Genomic DNA, 16449 nt, shown 5'->3' with positions numbered 1-16449 from the left:
ATCATTTAAAAATGTTTAATTTTTATGTACTAAATGTTCAATTTAAAGTATACCATGTTCAATTTTTTTTCCAAAAATTATACGCAAATATTAGCAACTTAATTAAAATTTTAAAAAAATCGTGATAGTAAAGAATTCAAGATGCAACAATTTAATAATTCATCACATAAAACTCATCAATTAAATTAATATTTACTCAAAAATTCAATTGAGATATTCTAAGCTAATTCACCATATTCATCAAAAAAAAAAAACAATTGAAATCCATCGAACTCCTCAAATTGAAATTCATCAAATTATAAAATTAGAAAATTTTCAACACCAAAACGTACTAATCTCCATTGATGATTTCTTTGGAATATCAATCAATCCATAATGATGCATAAAATAAAGGAAATAGAAAATATCAAATGAAAGAGAAGAAAATGAAGAGAGAAAATTGCAAGCATAATCACTGCAGGAAGAACATAAAGAAAGAAGGAAGAAGAAGGTAGGTTGCATTTTGTTAATATATTTACGTATGTGCTCCTATGGTGAAATTTGTTTGAGTTGGGTTGATTGAGTATAAGTAATGTAAAAGTCTTTTTTTTTATTATTATTATTTATACCGTATTTATTTATTTAATTTTTTTATAATTGAAGAAAAATCGTAAAAGTTGTTTTGCTAATAAGGATTCATGCAAGATCGGAAAGAGCTTAATCCTTTAGGCTTTAGCTACAACAAATTGATATGAGTAGATATATTCTTTCATTGAGAAAGGTTGTAAAATACATTGATATGAAAAATGTACAATAAAATGCTTGATATGTGCAACAATCATAGCTTTACTAAATGGAACTTTTTATTTGATTTAATTGTTATGCTTTTGCCACATTTAAATCTCTCAAGTAAAATGTTTTTTTTTTTTTTTTTTTAATTTTTTAATTTTCGGTGAATCTATCCTAGTGTTAAGTGTTAAACTAATGCAAAGTATTGTTAGCTTTCTGCGCAACTAGTGCTGGGCACGTGCCGTGCCGGGCCTGCCGTGGGCCGTGCCTAGGCGGGCCTGGTACAGTGTCGTGCCGGGCCTGGCACGGCCCACGGTGGAGGCGGGCCGTGCCGTGCCGGGCCTGCCTTCAAGCATCCCTGTCCACGGCACGGCACGGCCCACCGTGCCGGTCGTGCCGTGCCGGGCCGCCCGTCGTGCCGGCCACCGTGCCGGCCCACGGTGGAGGCGGGCCGTGCCGGCCCACGGGCCACGGCTTACCCTTTTTTCTTTTTTTTTTTTAAAAAAAAAAATTAAAAAAAACTTTAAAAAAACTTGAATTTTTTTTATGAAAGAAAAAATTGAATTGAATAATTATACAATTTAATATTTGAATATAATAATTATTAAATTTTTTATGGAGTTAAGTTATATTAAATATTGTTTAAATTATATTAATATTTATTGTTCATTCATAATTTACTATATATCATATTATTCATATAACTATATAAGTATTAGACAAAAATTAAATAACAATATAACATATTCCATAAAATTAAAAGTTGAAAAAATTCATTCATAAAAATTTATTAAGTAAAAGATAATATGAAGTACAAGTGTACAACTAACAATAATTGATGAATAACTTATTTTGTTATTTTATTATACGGCTAATGTTAATAGAGTACATAGCCAACATAGGATATACTAACATTTTCACTAATTAATAGAGTACATAGGAAATACTAGAATTTTCGCTAATTAATATTAATTCTCGAGTTGTTGGTAATCTTCAATCAAGGTCTTCATTATCTTCTTCGTCTTCATCTTCGGCTTCATGTTCACTAGCTAATGCGGAGGAGCTAGTTGAACCAGAACGATCGGAACCATCGATGTTGTCGTTGGCCGTAAAAGTACGATCTTGGATGCGTTCTTGGGCATCCATCCAATCCTTCAAGCAAACACACATTTCTAGTGTTTCGGGCTTCAAACTTGTTCTTCTATCATACTATATAATAATTGTAAAAATTGCATATATTTTTCACAATTATCCCAATCGGAGTCTGCTATCATGAATTGTGGATACTTATTATTGTAAAACAATGAAAATGGAACTCTATACGAAAGTGCCTGACTCAACATGTCATAGGTGGAGTTCCACCTAGTTGGACAATCCGTTTTAATTCTAATAGGCTTTATCTTATTTTGCTTAAGATATCGCCTCCATTCCTGATACCTACTGCTAGAAGACATAATAGACAAAACAGCATTTCGAATTTTGGAATAGTATGGACCAATTGCTTCTTGTCCATCCTTAACACACAAGTTTAAAACATGACAAATGCATCTAATATGTAATGCATCTCCATCCATTATGACATTATGCAAGTTTGGTTTAATTAGATTAGCACTAGCTGTCATGGATGTTGCATTATCAAACGTCATGGACATGATTTTGTCCCTAAGACAATATTCATCAAGAGCACTCATAATACAATTAGAAATATTAAAGGCCGTATGGGGGTATTCAAGCAATTTGAAATAAATAATACGTTTTTGCAATAACCATTCACTATCAACCCAATGACAAGTAACACACAAATAATGTAAACCATAACCACCATCCCATGCATCAGAAGTTATAGAAACTCTTGAAGTAAGAGTTTTAAGTTCTTCAATTAATTTCATTTTGTATTCTAAGTAAGTTTTCATGGCAGCTGTTTTAACGGTTTTTCGGGAGATTTTTTTGTGTTGGGGTTGTAGTGCTCGTTTAATGTAATTGTTAAACGGATCACTTTCAGCAAAAAGAAAAGGTTGTTCGGCTTGGACTATCATTCTCCCAAGTTCATCCCTATCTCTCTCATAATTGTAAGTGAAGCCATAAGGATGGAATTGAGAAATTTTTGGTTGAGTTGGGTCAGTACTTGGGGCACCACATTTTTCACTGTGTCGGTTTAGGTGCCCCGTACCGCCTTTGGCTGGAGCCGAATAAATATTACCACAAGTTTTACACTTGGCTTTTTCACCATCTCTACTTAACAAGAAATATTGCCAACATTTACTCTTTCGGTTTTTCAAAAGGGTCATTTCTTCTTCGGTGTACCATTCAATGAATGGGTTATCAGATGGGGGAATAGTATTTTGGACGGATGGGTCACTAGAGCCGGCAGGTTGTGTGTTGCTTGCTTGAGTTGTTTGATAGTTAAATTCAAAAGGCATATCATGTGCGGAGGCATAATAAGGTGGAGATTGGGTGCTTTGCCATGGTTGGAATGTCCCTTGTTGATCTAATCCGGTGGGAAAACCGGTAGAAAACCCGGGGTGGGTGGTGGCCATTGTAGGGATTTGCATAGTAGGGATTTGCATTGTAGGGGGGGGCATAGAAGAGCCTTCCAATGGTCGTTTAGATTTGGCTTTTTTAGAGGAGGATTGGTTCGGGTTTGATGCCATGATTAATTAAGATTATTAACTAATAAATAATAATTAACAACAATATTAACAATTATAACAAATTAACAATTATAAGTTTATAACACTAACAAAGTAACAAATTATAACAATTAACAAGTATAAGTAAGTTTTTTTTCTTAATTATTACTTAATTAGTAAGTTAATAAATTTTCAAAAATAATTATAATAATAGTAGATTATCTAAATCAATGAGATCCCAGGTAGGTTATGGTTAGGATCGACGTTGTCCAGAGCCCAAATCCCGCCTTAGACAGATTTCAACAATCCAAATAACCCACAATTAAAATAGAAATTAGTTTTTATGTAATTAAGTAGTTCCAAGTATACAATAATAATAATAATAATAATAATAATAATAATAATAATAATAATAATAATAATAATAATAATAACAACAATAATAATAACAATAACAATAACAAATTAAAATAAAGTTGAGTTAGATCTTACAACGACGCTTCAACGCTTTCCCAAATTTATAATTTCTCGAATTTATAATTTCCCGAAATTATAATTTCCCGAATGTAAATATAACAAAGTATTTTTTTTTTTTTTTGGTAGTAGACTAATAATATTAAAAATGTAAAATTTATAAGAGAATAAGAGATTAAGAAATATTAAGAGATTATAATTTATAAATTATAATATATGAGAATAATGAGATTATGAGAATAAGAGAGTAAGAGAATGAGATGAGAAGTTGAGTTGTGGAAAGAATTGGAAGTTTAGGGTGGTATTTATAGGTGAAAATATAGCCGTTTATAGCCGTTTATGGCCGTTTATGGCCGTTTATGGCCGTTGGAGGGAAAACACAACCAGCCTTATAGCCGTTAGCCCGCGGGCCGTGCCTGCGGGCCGTGCCTGCGGGCCGTGCCTGCGGGCCGTGCCTGCGGGCCGTGCCTGCGGGCTATTGGCCGGGCTCGTGCCGTGCCGGGCTGTTTTTTGGTTTTTTTTAACCGCAGCCCGCACGAGGCACGAGGGGCGTGCCATCGTGCCGGGCCGGGCCTGCCGGCGGGCCGTGCCGTGCCGGGCCATCCTCGTGCCGTGCCCGGGCCGCCCGCGTGCTGACCCGGCCCACGCCCAGCTTTATGCGCAACATATGACTAACATTTAAAAAACACTAAAACAGTAATTTTCTAACAATTTCATCCATAAAGTATGTGTGTTGGCCACTACTTGGCCAGTTGGCCCCTGGCCATAGTTGTAATTTTGTACCACTGATACTAGTGGATAGAGATCATTTGTACTACGTAATTATGTACCACTGATGTCATTGTATAGTCGTGGGATTAAGGGATAACACCTTTTTAACATTGATGTTGACGGTTGACTGTTGAGTTCACATTAACAACATTTTAAGGGTGCAAATTTAGGAAGATTATTCAATGACTACATAAAAATTGTAGCCATTGTAACTATTTTTAATCTCAACCGTTTAAATATTAAAGTTTAATCTTGTCCATTTATTATTTGACTTTTACGTTAAAAACAAAATTAATTAATTTCAAAAGCTACTTTATTTTAGAAAAATAAAAAAAAAACAACTGCTTGTTGCTGCCATTGATATCGTTCTAACTTCTAAGTATCCAACTTTCAACCTTCAACTTAATCTCCATTAAATAAGTATGGAGAATAAAGTATAACTAAATAATGAATGGAAAACTCCCAACTAAAGTTAAAAAAAGGAATCTGATTTTATACATTGGATAGTTTTATATAAGATTAATTAGTATAACCAAGATTGATTGTTCCGACTTTAATTTTATTATACAGTTCAAAATTATTTAATTACTGCTCTCTACAACTCTCCCTACTTATTTTTGTTCTAATTGATGTAACAAAAGTTTGAACACTAATCCCCAATTCAGAATCTATGATCAAAAATCGGCTACAAACCTCACAATCAGTTTTTCTTTCGATTGTTCGTAGAATAGAATGTACCAAAATTTCTCCAAAAATCCCCCAAATTTCCATGAATATCCCTCTGAATTTCTCTCAAAAGCCAAGATAATGTCAAGTGGATTCTTTGATTATAAATTCTTGGCAGAAATTTTTCATGAAAGCTTTCATATTTATTTTACAGAGGAATAATAAAAAAAAAACTGCTTAAGAATTTTATTTTTTTGGATAATATTTCTAGTCAACTTAAATCAATATTTACGTAGTGATAATCAATGGTGTAAATTTTGTTTTTACAATAGCTACAATTTCATTGTAGCCATTGCAAAACTGTCCGCAAATTTATCTTACAAAAATTTAAAATATTACTGCTAAATTTAACAATAATCCTTTAAAAACTATGAAGCATGAGAAATTTAATTTAAATCACCATTATATTAAAATTTCAAACAAATGACATGATCAATAGCACTAGGGACTAGCAAGACTGAAAATGTTAATACTCCTTACTTCATTACATTTTATTCAAAGTAAATACGAGTAACTATTATGAGTAAATAAAGACAACATTACATTCACAAAAATGCATAATAGCTCTTCAAGTAAAGAATCTAATAACCAAATTCTTAGAGAAAGCATGAGAATTAACATCATTACTATCCAAGTAACGACGATACCATTTATTAAGTGGTAGAGATCGATAATTATAATTAAGGAAGCAATTTGAAAGATAAACCAGAGCCCTCAAGTTTTTCTTGAACGAGTTTATTCATCTTTTCGACCATAATGGGTGTGAAATGGTTGGTCCAATCTCCAACCTCTCCTTTCCTAAAATAGCTTTTCTTCTCAAAGAACTTGTTAATAACACCACTCTTATTAACCTCCTTCATATTCTTAATGTTACATAATTCTATAATTTGAGTTATGACATCTTCACTTTCTTCTTGAGGAGTAAAAGGCATACCTATAAATTCCGCCACCCTCTTCAAGTGAGGTATGAGATCATCTTTTAAGTCTTCATACTTGAGAAATAACACTTTATCAGGTCGCTCTAAACTCATCTTCCAAAATCCAAGAACATGCTCAAAGTAAGGCCCATATAAGATTTTTCCTTCATAAAAGTCTTCAAAAAAATCCTCAATAGATTTTGCAAAATCTTCCTTTCCTATCTTTTTCGCATACTCCACGGTGAAATAATAGAATGAAACAAGAGTGTCCAAAGGATTTCGACAAATATACAGAATTCGACACCCAGAAGTCTTAATAGACTCCGGAAGGGATGTGTAGGAAACATGAGTGCTAAGAAGCCTAGGCGACTCAAGTTGATTAAGATGATGTGGCTTAGGATAGGCAAAGGCTTGGTTATACAAATCACTCTCAAGGTTGTACACAAGCTCTTGTGGATGATGGGTGAGTAAAGGACTATGATCAATAGGATGATTTTCGCGGTGAACAATTGCAAAGAGTAGAGATTTTAACCAAGTAGTGCCGGTTTTTGGAAAGCCAGCAATGAATAAATCAGTGTGACGAGCAACAAAATGTTTTTGAAAGGTGAGGACATTTCTCAAGATTGAAAAAGTATGAAAGTACCAAAACCCCTCATACTTAATTAGTGATGAAGAAGGTATGGCACTCATGGTACACTTAGGAAGGGATTGAATCAATTTTTCAACTTCTTCTTCATGGACGTATATATCGTCCATTTTATCATTTTGATTCATAGTGAATAAGTTTGTATTAGGAGTTGAAATAATGAGATACTATGAAGAAGATGGTAATTTGTATATGTTTGATTTCTCACCACACCAACTCTTATAGAAACCTTCTAAATTTTAAATAAATATAAATAAGATTAAATCTGGTCCATAATAATCCATTGTACCTTTGTACTAGAGTATAAGCATCCATGCAACGAGTACTATACCTCAAAATGCTCACATGTCAATTACTCTCTCCGTTTTAAAATACTTGCTTCATTTCTCCATGCATGGAGTTTTAGAAAGAAATTAGAGAAGGTAATAAAATATGGAGGCCGGTAGTGAGGAAGGTGAAAGAATAAAAAAAATTGAAAAAACATAAGTAGTGGAGAAAATTGAAAGAGAGAATATGAAATTAATAAAATATGATTTATCTTGGATTTACTAGGTGAGAGAAATAAATTAAACATTGTAAAAACATTCCAAATAAGGAAATAGAGTAAGTATTTAAAAACAGCTGAAAAAGAAAAGTTGAGTAAGTATTTAAAAACGGAGAGAGTAAAAATGTATTTGTCCATTTCAGTCCTTGTAAACTACGGAGTACTCGAAGGACACACTTCCTCTATTTTTATTTTACTTGACTAATTGACTTGTTATTTACTCTCTTTATATTTCAATAAATAATCTTTTTTTTTTTTTTAGTATATAGTATATATGTGGAGGAATAGTAGAATGCATTGATTTATGGAAAATTTGTTAGAAACTACCTTTTAAATGACATTTTTGTGTAAAAAACTATCTTATATTGTTTTTTTTTTTTAGAAGTTTAGAACATACCACAAATTTTCAAGTTTGACCACAAAAATACGACATTGACGAGTCATGTGCCGACTTATTGATATCATTTGCAAAAAATACTCTCTATCTCTCCTAAAAAAAACTCCTTTAAGTCTCACTATTAGAAATGGTTTAAGTACATTTACTAAGAAATTAAATTACATGTTAAAGAAAATGGTATTTAGGAACATGAGTTATTGAGGAACATGAGTTATTGATGACAATATATATGATGAGCATTCATTTTGGATTCTACACTAACTCCAGGCTATCTTTAGTTATAGAGTCAGTAGATACCTTTAATTTCTATATCTTCAAAAATATACTAATTTGTATATATATACTTCCTCCGTTCTTTTATTATTGCACCATAGAGGTTGGCACACTTTTTTTTAATAGTGGAAAAAGGGAAGAAAAGAGGGGTAAAATTACAAAGTTATCCATGTAATGTAAGCATAAACTAAAGAATTAAGTGGCAAAAGTAAGGGTATATTGGGTATTTGTAGTGTGAACATAGATATTTTGTTTCCTAAAATAGAAATGGTGTAATATTTGTAAAACTTCCGTAAAAAACAAGTGGTGCAATAAATAAAAAACGGAGGAAGTATATATATCTAATTCATGCATACCATTATACTTATGGTGGGGGATGGAAGGACTAACCGACTAACCATCCAACAATCTCTTTACTCCTCAATAAATGGACAACATTGAATTGTTGAGTATAATCAATCATTAATTTTGCCTTTTGTGTTTGTCTATTAGCTTCTCACGTGTGCTGTGGGAAGAAAGGGGCTGGGAATGGGCTAGGATATTACATATTTACATGTCATGGCTAATTGTGGACTTCATATTTTTATAATTGTTATAATTTTATCGATACATAGTTTTAGGCAATTTAATAGACTTAAATAAAATAAGATCGAGATAAGTGAGATAGTTAAAGTATTAAAAAATTATAAAAAAAAGATGATTTGGTTAATAGTTTATTAAAAAGTAATGAAAGTGAGAAGAAATTATAATTGGTACACCATTCGGAATTTTGTCAATGATACACCTGTTTGCCTGTACTTTTAACTAATTAACTACAGTAAGCATTTATACTAATCTATTAAAAAAGTTACTAAGAACGTCTCTATGCCACGTAGACCACGCCATGCCACCTACTCCATCTCTCATTGTGCCACATCATCACTACTCAATCAACTAGAATATTGCTTCATTAAAAAAAAAACGATAATTAGGGGATCCGAACACTGAACCTTTTATAAGAAAGATAGTTACTTAACTATCTAAGTCAATCATAAACTATGCTATAAACATGAAAATAAATGTATATAATTGATAATCCCAAGGTCTAATTAAAGTAGCAACCGGTGCAACGCCCGGGCTACACACTAGTTCCGTTAATTAAACGTTAGTTTTAGGTTAATGACATGCCATTTAATTAATTGGTGAAAGGGTTTTAATTTATAAGTAAAACCGCTAATTTAAATAGCGGTTTTGCCTATGATATTATGATTTTACCTTTTAGATAAACATTAAACTATTTATAAAAATAAAAAAAAAAAAAAAAAAAATCAATGGTACCCCGATCCCCTCCAACACTTACACAAGTTATAGATTTTATTTTTAACAAATTCAATTTATTAATAAAAAGTCATAAGAAATCTGAAATTGAAATTAACAGGCCAGGCCATATAATAGATTTACCTTACATATTGATGATTTATTAAGATTGCATTTTAAAGGACAATCCTAAACAACCAAATTTTTGTTCCATCAATTTTTCCACTCTCCGCCACAGGATTGGTGAAATACTTATTCCATCCTCCAACTGTGCCGTCCCTAAAAAATGACTTGTTTTCCACAAATTCGTAAACCAAACCATTCTTGTTAGCCTCTAACTTTCTAAGATTGTCAATACTACACAACTCTATTATATCTTTGATGATGCCTTCATTTTCCTCTTTGGGAGAAAATGGCATATCAATAAATTCAGCCAACTTCTTCAAATAAAAACTTGGATCCTCCTTTAGATCCTCGTACTTTAAAAACAACACCTTATTAGGCCGCTCTAAACTCTGTTTCCAATATCCAAGTGCATGCTCAAAAAATGGCCCATAAAAAATGTTACCTTGACAAAAGTCCTCAACGAAATCTTCAATATTAGGAGGTTGGAAATTTTTATCTCTAGTTGCTCTCTTTAATATACTTGGATAAAAATGCCAGTACGACACAAGTGTGTCCAAGCTAGGGATTTCGACAAATGTACACGATCTTACATTCAGAAGCCTTGGTAGATTCAGGAAGGGACGCATAAGGCATGTGAGAATGGAGAAGCCGCGGTGAAGGGAGTTCATTAAGTTGGTGTGGACGAGGGAGCTTAGGGTCACCACCATAAACAACCGTTTCTAAATCATAAACAAGCTCATGTGGATTGTGGGAAAGCAAAGGGCTTTGTTTAGGAGGGTGGACAAATCGATTAGTAATCGAAAAGAGTAAAGATTTTAACCAAGTGGTGCCGGTTTTAGGAAAGCTAGTAACTACGAAATCAGTGTCTTGGGCAAGGAAATGTCTTTGGCAAGTGAGAACGTTATGAAAACGAGAAATAGGATACCAGAAATCTTGAATATTAATGAGTTGGAATTGCTTACAACCCATAAAGTTTGTCTTTGGAAAGGCATTGTTTAACATTTTCAACTTCTTCTTCGGTCACTAAATTTTTTTCCTCATCACTTTGATATATTGTGTTTGTGGATGGTTCGACCATGTCAAATGACTTGAGTTTGAAGCTCGATATGCTATGTGCTTAGATGGTAGGTTACAATAATATGGCCAAATCTATAAATTATGGTATTGAGGTTGATGATTCGCTAAAAATAATGTTTTTTTGTTACAATTTATATCTTTGCATGCACCTCCCAGCTGGCTAATAAAAATCTAATGTATGGTTGGTGCACCCGAAAAGAACATAAGGTATATTTAAAAGAACATGGGTAAAAAAAGAACATTATATATATTTATAAAGAACATGAGCATAATATGTTTTTTAAGTTTGATGATTATGTTCTTTGAGTTTGAACTATATGTTCTTTATATTATACAATATATTCTTTAATGTATGTACATTAAAAAAAAAAAAAAAATTCAATCACTCGAGTAACTAGAAAAAAGAACATGTTCTTTAATGTATTATCATGTTCTTTTTGTAAAGACTTTATGTTCTTTGGCTAGAGGTGATCAAAGTTAGAACGGCCCGACCCGATTTTGGACGGGTTTTGGGCAGAATTTTTTCACCCCCAAAATCGGGTCATACCCGGCCCTTAAATTTAATTTATTGGGCGGGTTTGGGAATGCGTTTTATGCATTTTAGTTGATTTTTTTTAATCGACCCGAAAAGCCCGCATGGTCGGACAATTTTGGGCACAAAAACTTCGGCCCAAAATTTGGCCCGACCCGAGAAGTGAGCTGATTTTTTAACCTTGGCCCGGCCCACCCAATGATCACCTACATCTTTGTCATACACGAACATGTTCTTTTTTGTCAAATATAATGTTCTTTTTCAAACACGTTCAACACCTAAATAACCATGAAAAATAACATGTTCTTTTTGTAAAGACTTTATGTTCTTTGTAATGTCATGTTCTTGTCAAACACAAACATGTTCTTTTGTCAAACATAGGTATGTTCTTTTTCTAACACTAGCATGTTCTTTTTTTTGCCCATGTTCTTTAAAATATGTCTAATGTTCTTTCCGGGTGCACCATGCGCATGGTGCACCCGGGTGCATTATACTATTTTCAAGCAATGAGCCAATGAGATTTTATTAAAGCTTCAACTTGGCAATCAGCCATTACAAGATCAGAGGATCAGTAACTTCAATTGGGAAATCCTCCATCCAAACTTTAAGCTTAACAAAATTACTACACAATTTAGCTAATCTATGAGCTATTTGATTACCATTCCTCTTTACGTTGTACTTGTATTATTTAAACAAAAACAAGTCCACAAAAATAAAATAAAAAAATAATAATAAATATCTTATTACATACATACGTACTCCTATATATGGCTTTGGCCTTATTGTAATCTAGTACGAAGTAGCATCTAAGCACAAAGCAGAGCTTCAACCTCAAACTTTTAAAAAAAAAAAAAAAAACCTCAAGTCATTTTACATGGCCGAGCCATCTACAATACATCAAAGTGAAGATTTAAATTTAGTCACTGAAGAAGAAGTTGAACAACTTAAACAATGCCTTCCTAGGGCAAAATTTATGGGTTGTGAGGAATTCCAACTCATTAAAATTCAAGATTTCTGGTATCCTATTTTTCTTTTTCATAACATTCTCACTTGCCAAAGACATTTCCTTGCTCAAGACACTGATTTTGTAGTGGCTAGCTTTCCAAAAACAGGCACCACTTGGTTAAAATCTTTACTCTTTTTGGTTGCTAATCGATTTGCCCACCCTCCTAAACAAAGCCCTTTGCTTTCTCACAATCCACATGAGCTTGTTTATGATTTAGAAACCGCGGTTTATGGTGGTAACCCTAAGCTCCCCCGTCCACACCAACTTAATGAACTCCCTTCACCACGTCTTCTCCACTCTCACATGCCTTATGCGTCCCTTCCTGAATCTATCAAGGCTTCCGACTGTAAGATTGTGTACATTTGTCGAAATCCCTTGGACACACTTGTGTCGTACTGGCATTTTTATCCAAATATAATAAAGAGAGCAATTGGAGATAAAAATTTCCAACCTCCTAATATTGAAGATTTCTTTGAGGACTTTTGTCAAGGTAACGTTTTATATGGGCCATTTTTTGAGCATGCACTTGGATATTGGAAGCAGAGTTTAGAGCGGCCTAACAAGGTGTTGTTTTTAAAGTATGAGGATCTGAAGGAGGATCCAAGTTTTTATTTGAAGAAGTTGGCTGAATTTCTTGATATGCCATTTTCTCCCCAAGAGGAAAATGAAGGTATCATCAAAGATATAATAGAGTTGTGTAATATTGACAATCTTAGAGAGCTAGAGGTTAACAAGAATGGTTTGCTTAGCAAATTTGTGGAGAACAAGACCTTTTTTAGGGACGGCGCAGTTGGAGGATGGAATAAGTATCTCACCGATCCCATGGCGGAGAGAATGAAGAAATTGCTGGAACAAAAATGTGGTCGTTCAGGATTATTCTTTAAAATGCAGACTTAATAAATCATTAGTATGTATGTTCAAATGGTAAAATCATAATAGCACCGTTATTTAAAGTAGCGATTTTACGCATGAACAATAAAATACATGTGTACTTATTTACAATATTTTCACTAGATAAACTGCTTGTTTATCATGGAAATCAATTTGTATTTTGTCTAAGAAATGTATGTTCAATTGTTTAAAACTAATATATATGTATGTTCATATAAAATAAACTCATGTTAAGTTCATTTAAGAAAATTGAAGGTTAATTGTGTTGATGACATTAGGATTATGAGCAGGGAGTTTGATGAGTTTGCTTGTTTTCATGTAAAAGGGTGGGCAATTGTGTTGCTCACCTAATGACATTGAGCAGCTGTTTGTTGACTTTCTCCAAGGGGTTGCTGCCCTGGCAGAAATTGATGTAGCACAAACTTTTTATAAAATTGGGAATTATTGTACATCCATTATAAAGATAGCCTAAAGTGATCAAAAGTTACCCCTAAAATGAATAAAAGTTACCTTCTATATGCATAAAAGTAACCCAATACAAATAAAAATTATCTACGCTTATTAATAAAGAATCACATTTTAAATGACTAAAAATCAATTATTAATGACTGAATGTAATTACATTAACTTTATAAAACTTTCATGTTGTCTATTTATATAAAAATTATATTATGTTTAAAGTTACCAAAAAAAAACAAAAAGTTACCCTTATACTGCTCGATGTACACTAATATTAGTGTAAACCGGGTGTATATAAAAGTTTTCCTTGATGTAGGGTGATGATATTTTCTATCTATTTGCTATTGGAGTTTTTTTTTAAAAAATAAATAAATAAATAAATAAATATAAAAAATAATTAAAAAAATTAAGGTTTATCTAAAATACTTCGTAAAATTTTCTAATTACAAAAAAATAGATAGCTCACTCATGTTTAAAACATCAGTGGGTTTCTGGTGCGGCTGGCCGCACCATGCGGCAGGTTGTCAAATTAGCAAATGACAAAGTAACCCCCAGACAAAAGTAACCCCTGACTGACTTAGTAACCCTTGACCAATTAAGTAACCTAGTAACCCCTGACCTAGCTAGTAACCCCTAACCGACCTGGTAACCCCCGACCTAGTAACCCCAAGTAACCCCTAACCGACCTGGTAACCCCCGACCTAGTAACCCCAAGTAACCCCTAACCGACCTGGTAACCCCCGACCTAGTAACCCCCGACCTAGTAACCCCAAGTAACCCCTAACCGACCTGGTAACCCCCGACCTAGTAACCCCTAGTAACCCCTAACCGACCTAGTAACCCCCGACCTAGTAACCCCAAGTAACCCCTAACCGACCTAGTATGGTAAATATATTTAACTCCTACTATGGTGAACAAAATTGAAAATTTGATGGAACAAAACTTTCAAGGCACTGGTTTATTCTTCAATCTCCTCCCTCAAAATCCTGAATAATTTAAGATCATCATTTGTCAACCTAAATCATCCTAATTATGTTGTGTTGTGTTATTTTGTTATATATGTCTATTGTCTAGTACATTCCACGTACAATAAATTTGCAAAACATGGTTTGTGAATGTGTTTACTCCTACCGAGTATTTTGTTCTATCCTCATTTTCCTCGTGTATATGGTTATATCACATATTGGACATGCATTTCGAAAGCACCAAATTTTCTATTTAGGCCATTAATTTATTCGTTCTCTCCGCCTACTGCCTTATCTTGACATCCCTAAAAAATAACCTAAGTGTCTCATTTTTACAGTTTCCCACAAATCGATATATTTTTGTTACGCAAAACGAGGCACTTATGTTATTTTTTTGTTAATTTCGAGCTCAATTTGGTCCCTTAAGAACTAAAATGGCCCCTAAAACATTAACTGAAGAATTTTTCGACATGTAAATCGATGTAAAAGTTAAATTGGGCTGCAATTTACAATTTATATGAAATTTTGGGCTGCAATTTGCAAAAAAAATAAAATTTAAATGGCTGCAATTTGCAAAATACGAACTTTATGATGAGGGGGGGATTTTTCAGACAATTGAAAACACAGAGCATTAAATAGCTCCAACTTTTCTCTACTTTCTCTCTCTAGCCCTTTTTCCGTTCTGATCACTGACTTGATCGTCGTCGGAGGCGAATATTCCGTTGAACAGAATATTCGTGGTTTTGCAGGTGGGACCAACGTATTGCCAGCAAAGCGTGACCAGTATCCCAGGAGATCCAAAAAAGACCCGAAACATACCTGGTCAGGAAAATTTAATACATGAAAAAGATAATATTATTCCTGATATATTCAATCTAATTTCTGATTGAAACAATTTTTTTCCTGAAATATACAATCAAATTCCTGAAATATTCAGCTTAATTCCTAATTAAAATATTTTAATATCTGACATACAAAATTTAATTTATGACAAAACAAATCTAATAAATGACAAAAATAATCTAATTCCTGAAGATAATTTACAATGAACAACATATTATAATCAGATACAAATATTATTATTTCTGAAAATCATAGTTTAATATCTGATACAGATATTATTATTTCTGATATAAAATCAGATTTATTACAAACATAATCTTAATATTAAAAAACTTAAACATTGCTACCATTTTCTGCTTCATTAGGAAGCTTTTCAGTACCATCAGCATTAAAAATTCTAATGTAAATGGTATCACGATCATGGTAAATATCAAGTCTGTCTCCAGGAACTATGTTGTTAATAGCTACGAAGTTTTCCCATTCACGATCAACCAACATACCACCATACCCTGTATCTTGTGGTATGCTTATGATTCTTACTTCCCAAAATCTATCTTCTCTGCCATTATTTCCAGCATAGACTCTTACATGATGTCTGATTCTTAGAAGAAATAACTTCCATTCTGCAGGAAGTGGCTGAAATTAAAAAAAAAAAATGAAATCATTAAGTTTTTACTAAAACACAAAACAAATTTATAAATTTAAAACTTAATGTAAAATATATTTACCATACTAAGGCGATGAATTGTTTTGAAAGTAATAGTGCATTTTTCTTTATTTGCGTAGAAATCAGTCATTATCTTAGAACTCTTGATTAGATGAAGAAAATATAACTTATTGTTACAAAACTGCACCTTTTATAGAAACAATGTATATATTAATATAACTCTTTTAATAGAAAAAACTTGATTTAGAACAGGATTTAAATAGAGAAGAGTTATGTATGAACAACAATAATTAATCTGTAATTTAACAGAAAAAATTATAACCTCAGTCAAATTTAAATGACTTTTTAATGATGCAATAAATTACTTTTTCTAGATTAGAATGACTTTTCAATGATGCAATAAATTACTTTTCAGATTTATAGAATTTTTTCATGACTTTA

General features: G+C 32.7%; 3 pseudogenes; 1 reads left to right on the top strand and 2 right to left on the bottom strand.

Annotated features, from left to right (window-relative positions):
• Positions 1 to 5827: 5827 nt before the first annotated feature.
• Positions 5828 to 7133, bottom strand: LOC145638353 (cytosolic sulfotransferase 5 pseudogene; annotated as a pseudogene).
• A 2472-nt stretch (positions 7134 to 9605) lies between these two features.
• LOC145640621 (cytosolic sulfotransferase 13 pseudogene) lies at positions 9606 to 10646 on the bottom strand (annotated as a pseudogene).
• A 1405-nt stretch (positions 10647 to 12051) lies between these two features.
• LOC145640619 (cytosolic sulfotransferase 13 pseudogene) lies at positions 12052 to 14527 on the top strand (annotated as a pseudogene).
• The last annotated feature ends 1922 nt before the right edge of the window (positions 14528 to 16449 follow it).

The sequence above is a fragment of the Chenopodium album genome, chromosome 7, assembly GCF_948465745.1.
Source record: "Chenopodium album chromosome 7, dcCheAlbu1.1, whole genome shotgun sequence".
Classification (NCBI taxonomy): domain Eukaryota; kingdom Viridiplantae; phylum Streptophyta; class Magnoliopsida; order Caryophyllales; family Amaranthaceae; genus Chenopodium; species Chenopodium album.
Note: the sequence above shows the minus strand (reverse complement) of the source record. Positions and strands in the feature narration are given on the sequence as shown.